Source organism: Rhinopithecus roxellana, chromosome 2, assembly GCF_007565055.1.
Source record: "Rhinopithecus roxellana isolate Shanxi Qingling chromosome 2, ASM756505v1, whole genome shotgun sequence".
NCBI lineage: Eukaryota > Metazoa > Chordata > Mammalia > Primates > Cercopithecidae > Rhinopithecus > Rhinopithecus roxellana.
The window spans coordinates 149,615,400-149,630,802 of NC_044550.1; the positions used below are offsets into that span (position 1 = coordinate 149,615,400).

A 15,403-nucleotide genomic window follows, 5' to 3' on the forward strand; every position below is an offset into this window, starting at 1 on the left:
ATAGGGGCCACACCAGATGCGACAACCCTACCCAGGCACAGGTGCCGTTGATGGGACGCAACATTTAACTCCCGGCCATCAACTCACTAACACTCTATAGGACCACAAATGAATTAGAAAGATGGTAGAATCCACACTTAGAATCTAGTATATGCAGTAGGCCAGGTGCGGTGGCTCATACCTGTAATCCCAGCACTTTGGGAGGCCAAGGGGGTGGATCACTTGAGGCCAGGGGTTCAAGGCCAGCATGACCAACACAGTGAAACCTTGTTCCCATTAAAAATACTATATATATATATATTTTTTATATATATATATATATATAACTATTTTAGCTGGATATGGTGGTGGAGGTTGCAGTGAGCCCTGACCGCACCACTGCACTCCAGCCTGGGTGATAGAGTGAGACTCCATCTCAAGAAAAGAATCCAGTATATACAGTTCACCGAAAGGATGACTTAATCATTACCATGCCTACAACAAACTACAAAGAATATAGAGTGTGATTATGTCATAACTTCCACTCCCTCCTCACCAGGAAACCTGAAAAATCCTTTGCCGGGAGGAGCCAAGGGAAACGTCTCTATCCTCAGTTGGTTGGCATCCTTTTCTTTGTCCAGGTTCTCTGCCATTGGCTGATCCTCTTCTGCTTCCCACAGTGTCTACGTCCCAGCTAGGTTGGGCCAGGAAGGGCTCTCCAGGAGTTCGAACTGCCACAGCATCTGCAGAATTCTCCGCCTCTCTGTTTGCAAGTTCCAACCTTGGGGGCAGAATTCTCAGCAATCTCACCTCTATCCTCTGGCTACCCCCTCTTCCTCATTTGTTTCTGTACAGGTCAGATTTGGGCCCTTGGGAGACTTAGAGTCTTCACTGTGAATTGACTGAAATGTCCGTGGTAGTTTTATGTTCCCCAAGGAATGGCTTTTCTCTCTTTGCATCATTTCTTGGGCCCACATACTCCCTATCCATAAATCAACTTCTTGCACTTCAACAATCTCTAGCTTTCGGTAGGAAGAGAATAGCTGTCCCACTATCCAGACATCCCTGCATTATATGTGGCTCTACCAATGCCCTGTTTGCTGTGGCACCTGGAGGTTTTGGGTTTAACTGTTTTGCATGGGTTCCACAAAGATGAGCAAGGATAGGAAAATCCAGCTTCTTCTTGTAACTATTAGCAGTAGCTACCCATTTACGGAGCATCTACTATGTTCTGGGTATTATGCTAAGTGCTTTACATATCTTATCTCTAGTCCTGACAATGAACTTGTGAGATAATTCTCATCGGTCCCATATTACAGATGAGGAAACAGAAGTTATATAAGTTACCCTTGATCAAATTGGTGGTAAGCAGAAGTAGTGGGACTTCATGCAAGTCTGCAGGATTGAGAAGCCCACACTCTTTCCTTTCCACCATTTGTCCAGTCACAGTAAACACTTACTGAGCCACTTTCCTCCCCCAGGCATTGTTCCTGTCTTGTGGAGGAACATCTCACGACCCCATTCTTCCTCCTAATTCTCTTGATTTGAGACAATGAAGAAAAGAGTTCCCAAAACCTGTGGCAAGGAAAAGGTTTAGAACAGCAAATAAAAGAAAAATAACACTGACTGTGGGTGGTAATTTGAAGTTTGTTACTCACCAGGAGAAAAAGAACTATGTAAGAATTACCATCTCAGCCATATGTCTCTAGTTTACATAACCCAGGCAGTAGCTGGAGCTCTCAGGCAGAGGCAGAGGCAAACATGTGGGATTCTGGAATTCCACTGAAATATAATAGACAACAGGAGGAGCAGGAAAATGAGTCATATTTTTATAATTAGTTGTGGTATTGGACCCAACTTCTCTAAGAAATCAATAGCATCATCCAATCCCATCTGGCACAGGAGAAGACAAGAGGCTGACAGATTGTGTCACAGTCCCTGGAAATCAGTGGTGATATAAAGACCTAGGATCTAAACCTGCAGGAAAAAAATTAGTGGCCAGCTACCTCCTTTATTTGCAGGCTGTTGAAATACTCATAATTTTACCGAGAGCCAAAGCAACCTTATCTCACTGAGGGGGAAAAAAAAGCATAGAAAGAGGGAACTGATATAGTAAAACCCAATTGCCATGGCTGGACTGGTGCCCAAGCATGAAAGCAGTTCAGGTTATTGTATTTTAAAGGATCTCTTAGATTGGCAAAACTGTGGGTAGCACTTTTCTGCTTCTTCACTAATAAATGAATCTTGATTTTGTTCAGATTATCAGAGCAGTTTGTCTAGAGAAGGTGGATTCTTCCCTTAGGCCCAAGAGAGGAGCCATGATCAGCCTGACCCCTTTCCTCTTTGCACATGATGGATTTAGCCAATGTGTTGGCTAACACAACCCAGTGCTCAGCTAGGAGACATAAGTGAAAGACTCCTAGTGACTTCTGAAAATATTTTCCTCTCTAACGAAGAAAGACACTTAGGAGAAAGAAATCATGGGCCACTTTTTACCCATCTTTGGATATTTTGTTTAAAGATATGATGAAAGGAGCTACTGCAGCCATCTTACCACCCTGAGGAGAGACAATGCTGTCACACTGAGAGCTACAAAATGAAAGACAGAAAAAGCTAGAGGTCTTGATTTCATCACTGCACCCCCAAACAACTGGAGCCATACACCTGCAGAGTTAAGTGATGTAAAAACTGCTTCATGGTTTCAACCACTTTTGGTTTAATCTCCATGATACACTGTATAAAGAGAAATAGCTTGAAGTTGACACAGTATGCAAGAGAAAAAGAAATGTCTCATCTGAACCAGGATGAGACTCTGTTGATGCCAGGACCTCTATCTGTTGGGCTGTACTGCCTCCACAGGAATTTAGAAACTGAACAAATGGCATATATTTATTGAGCACCTACCAAGAGCCGGGCACTGTGCTGGATCACAGGAGTAGACAATGCAGAAAGGTCATTGTTGTCATGGAAATCACATTCTGGAAGACAGATGATAAACAAAAACACAATTAAAGATAGGTGAAAACACTCTTAGGCAACTTTCTAAGTATTGGTTCAAGCCAGTCCTGAGTGAAACCCTGACTTTGGAATCAGATAGAACTGGATTTAAATTCCACCTCCACCATTCACTGTGACCTTGGGAAAGTTATTTAGTTTTTCTGACTATCTATTTCCTCATCTGTAAAATAACGATAATAAAAAAACTAACTCAGCCACAGGCGTGGTGGCTCAAGGCTGTAATCCCAGCACTTTGGGAGGCTGAGGCAGGAGGATCTCTTGAGCCCAGGAGTTTGAGACCAGCCTGGGCAATATGGGGTAACACTATCTTTACAAAAAATACAAACAATTAGCCACGTGTGGTGGTGTGTGCCTGTGGTCTCAGCTACTCGGGAGGCTGAGGTGGGAGAATCACTTCAGTCCGGGAGGTCAAAGCTGCAGTGAGTCAAGGCCGTGTCACCGCACTCCAGCCTGGGTGAAAAACAAAAAACAAAAAAAAACCTCGTAGGGTTGTTGTGAGGATTACATATTAAATAAGCAAACAAACAATAAGGCATGTACAGTGCCTTACAGGGAGCCTGACACACAATCAGTCTTACTAGATTATGGATCATGACCATTGTCATCATCATCATAATTTGTGCTGTCATAATAATAATTTGTGCAATAATAATAATAATAATGCTGTGGATATCAAATGATAAACAAGATATAGACCCTGCCCATTCAAAAAACTGTGGCAGCAAGAATCCAGATTTGGCCACAGAACGGTCAGAATTTAGGCAATGAATTAGGCAGGAGACAAAAGAGTTTCTCTGGTAACCAAGGTTGGGTTAACCTGGACCCCCTGTCTCTACTCTTTCCCACACATGTTTCCCATCACCCCCTTTTCCAAGAGGGAAAGAGATATTCTGAATGAGCGCTGCTCTTCTTTCACTTATGGCTACTGTTCCCAAGAGACTCCAATGGGCTTTCTCTTTCTCCCGTGACGTGAAAAATACAGGGTGTGGCTCTCTGGATGGCACTTACTGGTTTGTGCTATGAAGCAGCAAAAACACACAGATACACCCATAGATGATCTCACCAGACCTTATCTCCCTTCCCTCATTCCCTCAAAATCATACCCACCTAATAATGTGTTTAGTGCACTGCAATTGAGTATTAACTCCCGTATCTAGCTAATAAAATACATAAACATCCAACAGCTGGGTCCTCACACCCACACACATACCCTCGCCTTTAGAAACATTTGCACGGATTGTCACACGAGCCCCTGAACTCTCCATCACACTCTGCATGCATCTTCCCACAGACTTGCTCACACACTGGCTTTTTATTTGCAGGCCCATGGGGAATCTTTCACCTCTTAGACAGGAATTTCATTAACGAAGGGGAGGGGATGGTAAGAGGAAAGTACAGATGCAGGGCAAATAAATGAGAATAGTTTTTGAGGGAGACCTAAAATTGTATCATCCTAGTCCCGAATCTCTCCCTTTTAACTGTTCTTTATTTGTACATTCTGTGCCCAAAAGAAAACAACCTTTCATTAATTGGGCAATTGTCCAGGCTCTTAGCCTGGCATCCAGCCCACAGAGCTGTGAAATCAACCGCACCAGATCTACACTTTGAAATGAGGCAACATCCAACTGGAAACCCGCTCAAAGTAAGGAAGTGGGTGAAAAGACTCAGGGTCTCTTTTCTCTTCCCAGTCTTCTCTCAGCCACATCTCTCTTATCTGATCTTGGTGAAGAAGCTTGCTTGGCTAGGAGAAAGGTCAGGGACGAGAAGATAGTGACGAGAAAGTTCCATGAAACTCTCAGAAGTCCCAGCCTGAACATCAAACCTGAATAACCAGGAGAGACGTAACTTCAGCATACTTTCAGTGGTTTTCCTCCTGCCCACGCTGCAGGTTTTTCAGGTCCTTGCTGGAGTGTGCGCTCACAGGCATAAATAAACGTGCTATCAGCAGCCTGCGTCAGCCAGCCCAGCTATTTAAGCAGGCTGGCATCAGCAAACACTGCTTCCAAACCCAGGGCTTGCCTTTGCCTCTTCCACGTAAGTACCTTTCAAAGGTCTGCCTTTTATGCAGAGGGATGAGTTTGTGTAGGAACTAGACCAAAATGCTATCGTTACCGTATTTGCTCTTCTGTTGGAAAACGGTAGAGGTGAAAGGGAGAACAGGAATGAAAAACTCACCCCCGAGCAGAAGCCAGGAAATGCTGCTGAGTGTAAGACATCAGTCCCTTACAAACAAAACTGCATGGGGTCAAGGGGAATTTGGAGGAAGGGGAGTTGGTGTTGGTCTTTTGGCCAGCAGGTGAGATGTTTTTCTTGCTCGCTTCTATTTTGGAAAGATAACTTTGAAACCAGCACTTGTCAGATGCCTATGATTTTCTCATTTAGGAGCAGATTATTGTTACTCTACATCCCAGACTTTTATCAAAAATCAGACATGGTATCATTTTAAAATATGTTTTCTGTTTGATGAGGGGAAGTGAGGGAGGTGTCTCTGGATGGAGAAGTGGCTTGATTTTGAATTTGCAGTTTATCGTTACTTCTGGTTCTCATAATACTTATTTACAACAACAAAAACATTGATTTTTTTTTTTTTTTTTTTTTTTTTTTTTTTTGTGAGGTGAAAAGGAATCCCAGGCTCTGGGGTCTAGAGAAAATATAGATTTGTGATATGTGAGTGGCATCCAAGTATTCAGGGTAAACTGTTAAATAAAGTGGAATAAGAATCATTGAATAAAAAGGTACAATCTGTCACATAGTTCAGATGAGAAACTCTTAAAGAGAAGAGGAATGCAAACAGTTTCCACGAAGTGGCACTGCCATTGGACAGGGCCCTGTAGTGTGTTTAGTTAAGTAGGGTTAAGTATAACCAGGGCAGGCAGAGAACAAACAAAGGTGCTGGGGAGGTGGGAAGGGAGAAGGGAGGAGCAGATAGTAAAGGATTTATAATTAGACATCAGATTCATAAAAAGCAGATAGGAAATTATAAGGAATAGAGCAGGGCATTAATTCTATAGTCTATCCCTTTGTGTCAAGAATCTGTTGAAAGCCAAGGACCTTTTTCAGGTATTCATTCCCCGCATCCTGAGCCTCCCCCTCCACCCCACTCCCCAACCCACACCTTGACTCTCACTTTCTGGACTCCTGGAAGTCCACGGACCCTAAATTAAGCTCATGTGCTTATTTATTTATTTATTTATTTTTTTACTGGGCTGAAGCTGCCAACTGAGGAACCTCTCCAGAAGTGATGGTGAGTTAAAAACCTTCAAGGTGGCAGGCACTTCTTAGCCACCAAACTGAAACTTGGTTTTAAGTTCATGAAAGTCTTATGTCAATCAAGCAAATAATGATTAAGGGCTGTATCTTAGCAAAGATAAGTTGAGGGCCAAGAGGAAGAGAAAAGAAAAAGTGATCTTGTTCTCAAGAGCTTGAAATCTAAAGTCCAGGGAGATAATTAGAAGTTATGTCCAGGCACAAAATAGGATGTGTTGAGTGATTACATTTGTACAAAATGATAGAAAATGCAAACTAATCTACAACAAAAGAAAGTGGCTGGGCGTGGTGGCCTATGCCTGTAATCCCAGCACTTTGGGAGACCGAGGCGAGCGGATCACTTGAGGTCAGGAGTTTGAGACCAGCCTGGCCAACATGGTGAAACCCCATCTCTACTAAAAATACAAAAATTAGCCGGGCATGGTGATGGGCACCCGTAATCTCAGCTACTCGGGAGGCTGAGACAGGAGAATTGCTTGAACCTGGGAGGCAGAGGTTGCAGTGAGCTGAGATTGCACCACTGCACTCCAGCCTGGGTGACAGAGCAAGACTCTGTCAAAAAAGAAAGAAAAGAAAGAAAGAAAGAAAGAAAGAAAGAAAGAAAGAAAGAAAGAAAGAAAGAAAGAAAGAAAGAAAGAAGAAAGAAGAAGGAAGGAAGGAAGGAAGGAAGGAAGGAAGGAAGGAAGGAAGGAAGGAAGGAAGGAAGGAAGGAAGGAAGGAAGGAAGGAAGGAAAGAAAGATCCATGGTTACTTGGGAAGGTAGAGGCAGGAGAAAAAAATGTTTGGGGGGATTCCCAAGGGACACAGGAAACTTTTGAGGGTGATGGATATGTTCATTATTATGACTGTGACCATTTCTTATATGGGAAGATTTATCAAATTGTATACTTTAAACATTCAGTATTATAGCTGATTACCCCCAACAAACAATACTTTAACAACATTATTTTTGTTTTTTTGAGATAGGATCTCACTCTGTCACCCAGACTGGAGTGCAGTAGCACGATCTCAGCTCACTGAAGCCTCTGCCTCCCAGGCTCAAGCAATCCTCCCACCTCAGCCTCCCAAGTACCTGGGACCACAGACTTGTGCCACCATGCCCAGCTGTAGAGATGGGGTTTCACCATGTTGCCCAGGCTCGTCCCAAACTCCTGAGCTCAAGCAATCTGCCTATCTCGGCCTCCCAAAGTGCTGGGATTACAGGTGTGAGCCAATGCGCCTAACCAACAATATGATTTTTAAATGAGTAAAAGCATTTCTAAAAATCAGCTTATGTAACATGCTGAACATAAAAGATGAGTATTTATGGAGAAAAGATAAATTCAATAAAGCACAGAGACCAGAGAGTAAGGATCATAGACTTTATTAGAACTGGGAGGGTTCCTGGAGATAATTTAACCTAGTGGTTGTGGGACATGGAGAACTTAAAAACAAAAAAACATAAGTCACTGGGGCAGGGCACGGTGGCTTATGCCTGTAACCCCAGCACTTTGGGAGGCTGAGGCGGGTGGATCACCTGAGGTCAGGAGTTTGAGACCAGCTTGACCAACATGGTAAAACCCCATCTTTACTAAAATACAAAAATTAGCCTGGGCGTTGTGGTGAGTGCCTGTAATCCCAGCTTCTTGGGAGGCTGAGGCAGGAAAATCGCTTGAACCTGGGAGGCGGAGGTTGCAGTGAGCGGATATCATGCCACTGCACTCCTGCCTGGGTGACAGAGCAAGACTCTGTCTCAAAAAAAAAAAAAAAAAAAAAAAAAAAAAAATCAGTGACTGGCCCCACCCTGGACCAATTAAATCAGAATCCCTGGGTGTGCAGCCCTGGCATTGGGTTTCAAAGTTCCCCAGGTGAGTCTAATGTGCAGCTAGGGATGAAAACCAGTGAAATCAAAACCATTCACTTGACAGATAAGGATAGTAAGGGCCAAAGAGAGGGTGCCACCTGGCCACCAAGTCCAAAGGCAGGATGAGGCTGGGAGGCTAAGGGAACACAGCAACAGAAGCTCAGAGGTAAAGAAAGATGCTGCTTCTGGATACTCCCAGCTCCAGCTAGGATAGGGTATCCAGCACCTTCCAAGCAAATCCGGAACCCAGACATGCTGTGGGGCAGCAAACTAGAAGAATTACTCAGGGCCTCCAAGGTGCATTATTAAAGGATTGTGCTAATGAGTGAGAAGGGATGTTTCAAAACTAAAGCTTCCTTTTGTTCCCGATTAATATCTGGCATAAGCAGAGGATTCTAATTATTGAAAGGAATCCTAGTGTACACACCAGGCACTCTGCTCTGGGGGACAGCCAAGTTGTTCTTTCAAGAAACAGCATGTGTGCGTTCCCAGCATTGGGATGAGTCTATCTGGATATCCGGGGTCTTTTAATTAGGACTTCCAGGTCAGGCCCAGGTAAAAGCATGAGTGGGTGAAGTTTGTCTTTGTGACTTCTGTCCTTCCTGTCTGTGGCTCCTTAGCTCTCCCTCAGCACCTGTATGGGTGCAGGTGTCAGTTCAGAGGTGTCTGTGGGACCACAGAGCCTCACTGGCTCCACCCTGGTTGTGTTTCCAGTCTGTTCTCACCTCCCCTTCAATCCAAATGTGCCACTTTCCAGGTCTCATTCTCTCAGGGCTTGTTTTCCTCATCTGTGGAAAACTAATTAAAATTAGGATGTTAATAGACAATAATTATTTAATGAATTATGTCCCTCCCTGGTATATTAAGTAAGTTCCAGCAAGATAACATATCTAGGAGTTCCTTGAAATGTTATATATAGTTACCATTTGAATTTTAAAAGGGGGCAATCAAGAGAATCAAAGTTTTATGCAAAATATGTCCTCCTTACTGGTCAGAATTCCAAGCATCTTGCTGGGCAAAAACATACCAAGATTGTGGGTTTTCAGTATAATTTTTCAAACCCTATCCAGTAGGCAACCATCTATAGGTTGTGGGCCCTGTTAGATTGTTTTTTCTGAATGAGTCCATTCTTTGTCAATGCAGTCGAACTCATCAGAAGTAGATGCATTTCCTGTGTCTTTCTGAAAAATGGAGAGCCACTTTAAGGTTACTATAATGAAGACAAAATGTCAAGAAATTCTGCTCATAGGGATTTTAAAATATTACCTGCTTCTTTCTCGGGAGCAGAAGGCTGGCACCAACAGAGTAGCTTGCCTAGTCTTAGTGACCTTAGTGGCCAGGAGCCTCATTCTTTGGGGACCCAGTTTTGCAGCTCGGGCAGGGCCCCCCCAGTGCATGTGGCCATGGGCCCATTCCGGCACTTTTGCCCCGTTCGAAAACCAGATTGCTGCAGCTCTTGAAAACAAGTGGCAGCTGCATGTGGCTAGTCCTGCCTCTGAAGAGGGGCATGTCTGGGTGTGTAATTAACATCTCTTCTGGGGAAGCAGTCTGCAGGCTGTCAGGGCCCAGAGCAGCCCTGCAGCCAGAGGACACACTGTGACAGCAGCAGTGGGGAGGAGAGGGTGAAGGCAAGCTCCATCTTGAGCCCCTGGGAGCCCTGGCACTCTAGCTCTGGGGAAAGGATTAAGCCGTTGGCATCAGGACAGCAGTCAATACCAGTTTAACGCCCCTATTTGGAAGCCAAATGCTTTTTCCTGTTATTCAGAGCTTCTCCAAAATTTAAAAAAAGAAAAGAAAAGAAAAGAAAAATAAATGACAAGCTTGCAAAATTGATAAAACACGTTTATATGACCAATAGAATTTCTTCCTTCCTTGGATGACTTTTCTTTGAATATTTCTCCTTCACCTTCATTTCCAAATTCTCTCATTACACAGTGACAAGAGGTCACTTGGACATTTTTCAGGGCTGTGTTATGACCTAACTCAGCTTAATTTCTGGATGTTGTTGATGGCTTCCTTAGACTTTTTGTTGCTGTTGAGACAGAGTCTCACTGTCACCCAAGCTGGAGTGCAGTAGCACGATCTCGGCTCACTGCAACCTCCACCTCCCAGGCTCAAGCAATCCTCCCACCTCAGCCTCTAGAGTAGCTGGGACCACAGACACACACCATCATGCCTGGCTAATTTTTTGTAGTTTTGGTAGAGACAGGGTTTCACCATGTTGTCAAGGCTGCTCTCGAACTCCTGAGCTCAAATGATCCTTCCACCTTGGCCTCCCAAAATGCTGGCATTAACAAGCATGAGCCACCACACCCGGCCGGCTTCCTTTGACTTTTAAAACATCAAGTGACTAGGGACAGTGGACAGTGCTATAGAAAGATGAAATTGTTGGTAGAAGGATAACCTGTGGCTTGGAGTGGTTTATAAAGAAGTAACCTGCCCTTTTAAAAACCAACACCTGGGGATCCTGAAGCAGCCCCTGCTCTGTCCTGGACCATAGCCATCCTGCCCACTCACTTGGGGCATCGCCTGCCGGTGGGGAACAGGTCTGATAGAGGGGCAGCAAGCCTGATGCTGCAAATGGAAGGCTCTTGTCTCCTGGTGCAGGAGGTGCGTGCATCTGCTGTCTTCCTGGGCAACGGCCCTGATGTGTTTTTGGCCTTCCAGTGCTGTTGATTTTGAACACACAGTGCAACCAAGCAGGTGCAGTTTAGGCTGTCCTTTTTATTTGCTGGGAAAGTGCCTACATATATCTTTTACAATATGCTGAACAATCTTCCCCAGGACTCCAGGCTGAGCTATCTCCTGCCAGGGGAGCAGAGGACAGGTCTGGTGAGCAGGAACCTGGCTCCTATTTTCTCAGCTGTAATGGAATTTTAAAGCAGCTGTGAGCCTGAAAGATTCGTTGTCCTAGTGGTATTACTAATAGCACCCCCTTTTACTCTAAAAAATACCTGGCCTGAGCAATAAACTATATGGTCACCTGTGCGTACGATCCACTTTATGCAAGAGCATAAAGTGATTTGCTTGGAATCTTAGGATGAGCTGGTATCTGAGCTGGCTCTTGAACCCAGGCAGCCCCAGGCCTCATTCTGACCTCCGTGTCAAGTCATTTACTCTTGCTGTGACTCAGGGTTCCTGCAGGAAGCATTGTATACCTCCCGTCCAGGCCGAGAACTGGTATATTTATGTTGGGTAAACCAAAAAGAAGTTCAGTATAAATGTCGGGCATTCAAGGAATTGCTCATCACAAGGTCATGCTACTCTGATCTTTGCTTCAGCCTCTTATTTGGCTATACTTAGGTAGTAATAGAAGCTCTTTTAAATGTAGAGAAGTTGGCTGGGCATGGTGGTTTGTGCCTATAATCCCAGCCCTTTGGGAAGCAGAGGTGGGAGGATTGTTTGAGCCTGATCTCTACTTTTTTTTTTTTTTTTTTGGTTAGCTAGACGTGGTGGCACACACTTGTAGTTTTAGCTACTTGGGAGACTGAGGCGGGAAGGTTGCTTGAGCCCAGAAGTTCGAGACTGTAGTAAGCTATGATCACGATGCCACTGTACTCCAGTCTGGGCAACAGAGCAAGACCCCATCTCTAAAACAAACTAATAAATGAAAAGTAGAGAAGTTAATTTTACCCATATCCACATAATTTCTTGTAATTTGCTTCCGGTAGTTTTGATGAAATGTGACCGAACATGAAAACACTGTGAGATCTTTCACAAATGATCTACTCTGTCCTTGTACGTTCAGAACGAAATGAAACAAAAACCTGAGGCAGACATTGATCATTTCTAATCTCTTAGTGTATACTGGGCAGGAAACAAGTGGCAGTCATTTTGGCTGTTAGATCTAGTCATTCTATCTAGGACCATGAGGAAAATTTCCTAGGTTTCTTAAGGTCGTGACAGATCTGCTTAGATAGTCTAGTCGTTGTTGAGGTATTTTCATTTTTTTCCTGTGTGGCTTCTTCCTAAGGAAATGTACATAAATAATCTTCCTTAGTCCTAATATCCTCATCAACCCTTCCCAAATTTTCAGTTTGCTGGTGCCAGGAGTGAAATCTGTTTTACAAAAAACTTTAATTCAGTGGCTAACATTTAATTGAATAACTAATGTTGGAAGTATCTATCACTTTATTATATATGCCTTACCCTCTTCCTGGGACATAGACTAGCATCTTTGGAGATGGCTGGAACTGGGATTTACGAAGCAGGAGTGAAGAAAGCAGGAGGCCACCCCTACTTTCATTAACACACTGGCTCAGGGTTCCATAGTTGAAAAGGGAGGAGAGTCCTTGGAACTAACTCAAGAGTTAAACAATAGTTGACTAAACAATAGTAAAATTAGGGCCGGGTGCAGTGGCTCATGCCTGTAATCCCAGCACTTTAGGAGGATGAGGTGGGCGGATCACCTGAAGCCAGGAGTTCAAGACCAGCCTGGCCAACATGGTGAAACCCCGTCTCTACTAAAAATCCCAAAATTAGTTGGGCATGTTGGTGGTGCATGCCTGTAATCCCAGCTACTCGGGAGGCTGAGGCAGGAGAATCAGTTGAACCCAGGAGGCGAAGGCTGCAGGGAGCCAAGATCACAGCACTGCACACCAGCCTGGGTGACAGAGCAAGACTACACAGACACACACACACACACACACACACACACACACACACACACACACACAGATCAGATGTATAAGGAACACAAAAAGGCCTGATGTTATTTAGCTTGGACAAGAGAAGGCTATAAAGCCACTGAATGATGGTGTTGAAAAGCATGGAAGGAGGTCGTGGAGATCAATACCCAGCTCTTCACCTTGGCTTTTGAGGAAAAAACCCAAGACCAAGGGTTGGTGGGGCTGCAGTACAAAGGACATTAAGTAAGCCGTGAGGTATTCCCTCATTATACAAAAAACACAGTGGAAAGAATTAATTATACAGGCAAACTCTGAAAGATGAGGCAGTCCACCAATCTTTTAATTTTTAAAGCCCCTTTTTTTTGTTTGTCTTTAGGCCTGTAATGAGTTAACATAGTCCTTCATTCATGGCATACACAAGACCCCTTCTTAGGTTTTATATCTCATTCCATTTCTCCTGCTCTCCCACTCTCCCTCTTTTCTCTCTTTCTTTTCACTGAACGCTAAAATTTTAAGAGGTATCTGTGTTGTTGATGATATTTCTAATGCATTATTATCAATAGTCTGTTAATTACATGTATCTTTTACTTATTGACTCCTCCAATAATGGACATCTTTCTTGCCTCCAATTCTCTGAAATGATGCTGTAATGAATATTCTTATACATATGTTCTACCACCCTTTAGATCTGGTTCGTGGGAAACAGGAAGGGAAAGGAGTGGGCTAGAAGGCTTATGCTTTCTTTACGCAGCATGGAATATTGAACTGTCCATGAGAAATGGAAACATAATGTAACCAGTTAGTATTTCAAACATTTAGAAGCTTCTCCAGGTTCCCTTGTACTTTAATAAGAGATTGAGTGACACATAATTTTCTAGAACTAAGAGAGCACAATCTTCAGTGATCTCCCCTTCTCAATATAATTTTCCTTTTTTTCATTAAAAAAATTTTTTTTAGCCAGTCAGGCTGGGTACGGTGGCTCACACCTGTAATCCCAGCACTCTGGGAGGCTGAGGCAGGCAGACGACCTGAGCTCAGGAGTTCGAGACCAGCCTGGCCAACATGGTGAAAACTTATCTCTACTAAAAATACAAAAAGTTGTGGTGGTGGGCGCCTGTTGTCCCAGCTACTCGGGAGGCTGAGGCAGTAGAATCACTTGAATCTGGGAGGGGAGACAGAGGTTGCAGTGAGCCAAGATCAGTGCCACTGAACTGCAGCCTGGGTGACAGAGCAAGACTTCGTCTCAAATAATAATAATAATAATAATAATAATAATTTTTTTAGCCAATCAAATTTAGCAGTGGGGGATTGTATTCAATGTCATCTTCTTTTCTTTCTTTCTTTTTTTTTTTTAGACAAAGTTTTGCTCTGTCACACAGGCTGGAGTGCAGTGGCACCATCTCGGCTGCAACCTCCACTTCTCGGGTTCAAGCAATTCTCATCCCTCAGCATCCAGAGCAGCTGGGATTACAGGCGTGTGCCACCATGCCTGGCTAATTTTTGTGTTTTTAGTAGAGATGGGGTTTCTCCATGTTGCCCAGGCTGGTCTCGAACTCCTGGCCTCAAGTGATCCACCCGCCTCAACCTCCCAAAGTGCTGGGATTACAGGCATGAGCCACTGTGCCCAGTCAAATGTCATTTTCTTAAACTTGGCTTTATCAATTCTAGAAGCATTTTATTTCTGGATATTGGTTATTGATTACCCAGAAAAAACAAATGACATGTTCGAAGAAATCTTATTAGTCATGAGGTTGAGTGAAGTTTCTAAAATGTTTTGCCATTTTAATGATTGCAAAACCTGATGTCATTTAGTTGCCCAGTTATATCCTGATTCACTGGGAAAGCTGGATTAGAACCTTAATAATGGTACCTTGTATTTATGTAGCGTTGATAATTTATAGTGCCATTCATAAACATAATCCATCTCATTGAATCTGATAACACTGTGTGACAGGTGGGGCAGGTTAATAGCTTCAGTAGTAGATGATGAAATGGAGGTCTAAAGCAACTAAGAGAGTTGTCCAAAGTTACCTGGAGACTATGTGATAGAGCTGGAAGGAGACTCCGGGTCTTCTGAAGCTTCACTCAATCTCTGCAGTATCATGGCTGATGCTCAGAAAAGTGATCTATTGTAGGTTCAAAGCTATCCCCTGAGCTAGACATTCTGGTATATCTGTCCTTTTCAATTATTTTGTGATGTTAATGAGTTGGCTAAAGCTGCACACCCTCTGTTTGTCCTATTAGCTGAACACCTGCTCATAAAAACCACTCAATTGGGGAAAATATCTGGTCCATATCACTGAGTAGCATGGCAACAAGCAGCATGGGTGGTTGGACTTTGGCATAATTAGGAGCTCTGCAAGGCACCAGCTGTGGGTCATTTTATCCATGACCTAATTATAATCATAAAATAAGAATGGTAGTTGGACCATAAAAATAATAATCTATTAAAATATATTTATGCAAGGAGATAATTCCATTCTGTCAGAGACTCTTTTCTGGACTTTTCAAAATACTCAACTAACCTGAGGAAGTTCTGTCTGCTCGCAGTAGACGATCTAATGGTCTAAGGAAAGCCATGTGATTGGGCAGCCTGAAAATATACTCATGGCGCATGTGCAACACCACACAGGTCTCTAATGTATCTTGCTATGTAATTTGAGCTCAG

The 15,403-nt window shown here is 43.5% G+C and overlaps 1 protein-coding gene and 1 long non-coding RNA gene across 2 annotated transcripts in view; one reads left to right on the forward strand and one right to left on the reverse strand.

Annotated features, from left to right (window-relative positions):
- The window catches only part of LOC115894561, a 34,702-nt gene that overhangs the window by 1,498 nt on the left and 17,801 nt on the right, over positions 1-15,403 (reverse strand). Inside the window, exons 3-6 of the long non-coding RNA XR_004054673.1 lie at positions 2,884-2,957; positions 1,638-1,761; positions 1,440-1,554; positions 536-760 (exon numbers count right to left, since the gene is read on the reverse strand). This is a non-coding gene — a long non-coding RNA (uncharacterized LOC115894561). The remainder of the gene's footprint in view (positions 1-535; positions 761-1,439; positions 1,555-1,637; positions 1,762-2,883; positions 2,958-15,403) is intronic.
- The window catches only part of HOPX (HOP homeobox), a 34,873-nt gene continuing 24,044 nt past the window's right edge, over positions 4,575-15,403 (forward strand). Inside the window, exon 1 of the mRNA XM_010355222.2 lies at positions 4,575-5,031. The gene's annotated coding sequence lies outside the window, so the exon portion shown is untranslated. The remainder of the gene's footprint in view (positions 5,032-15,403) is intronic.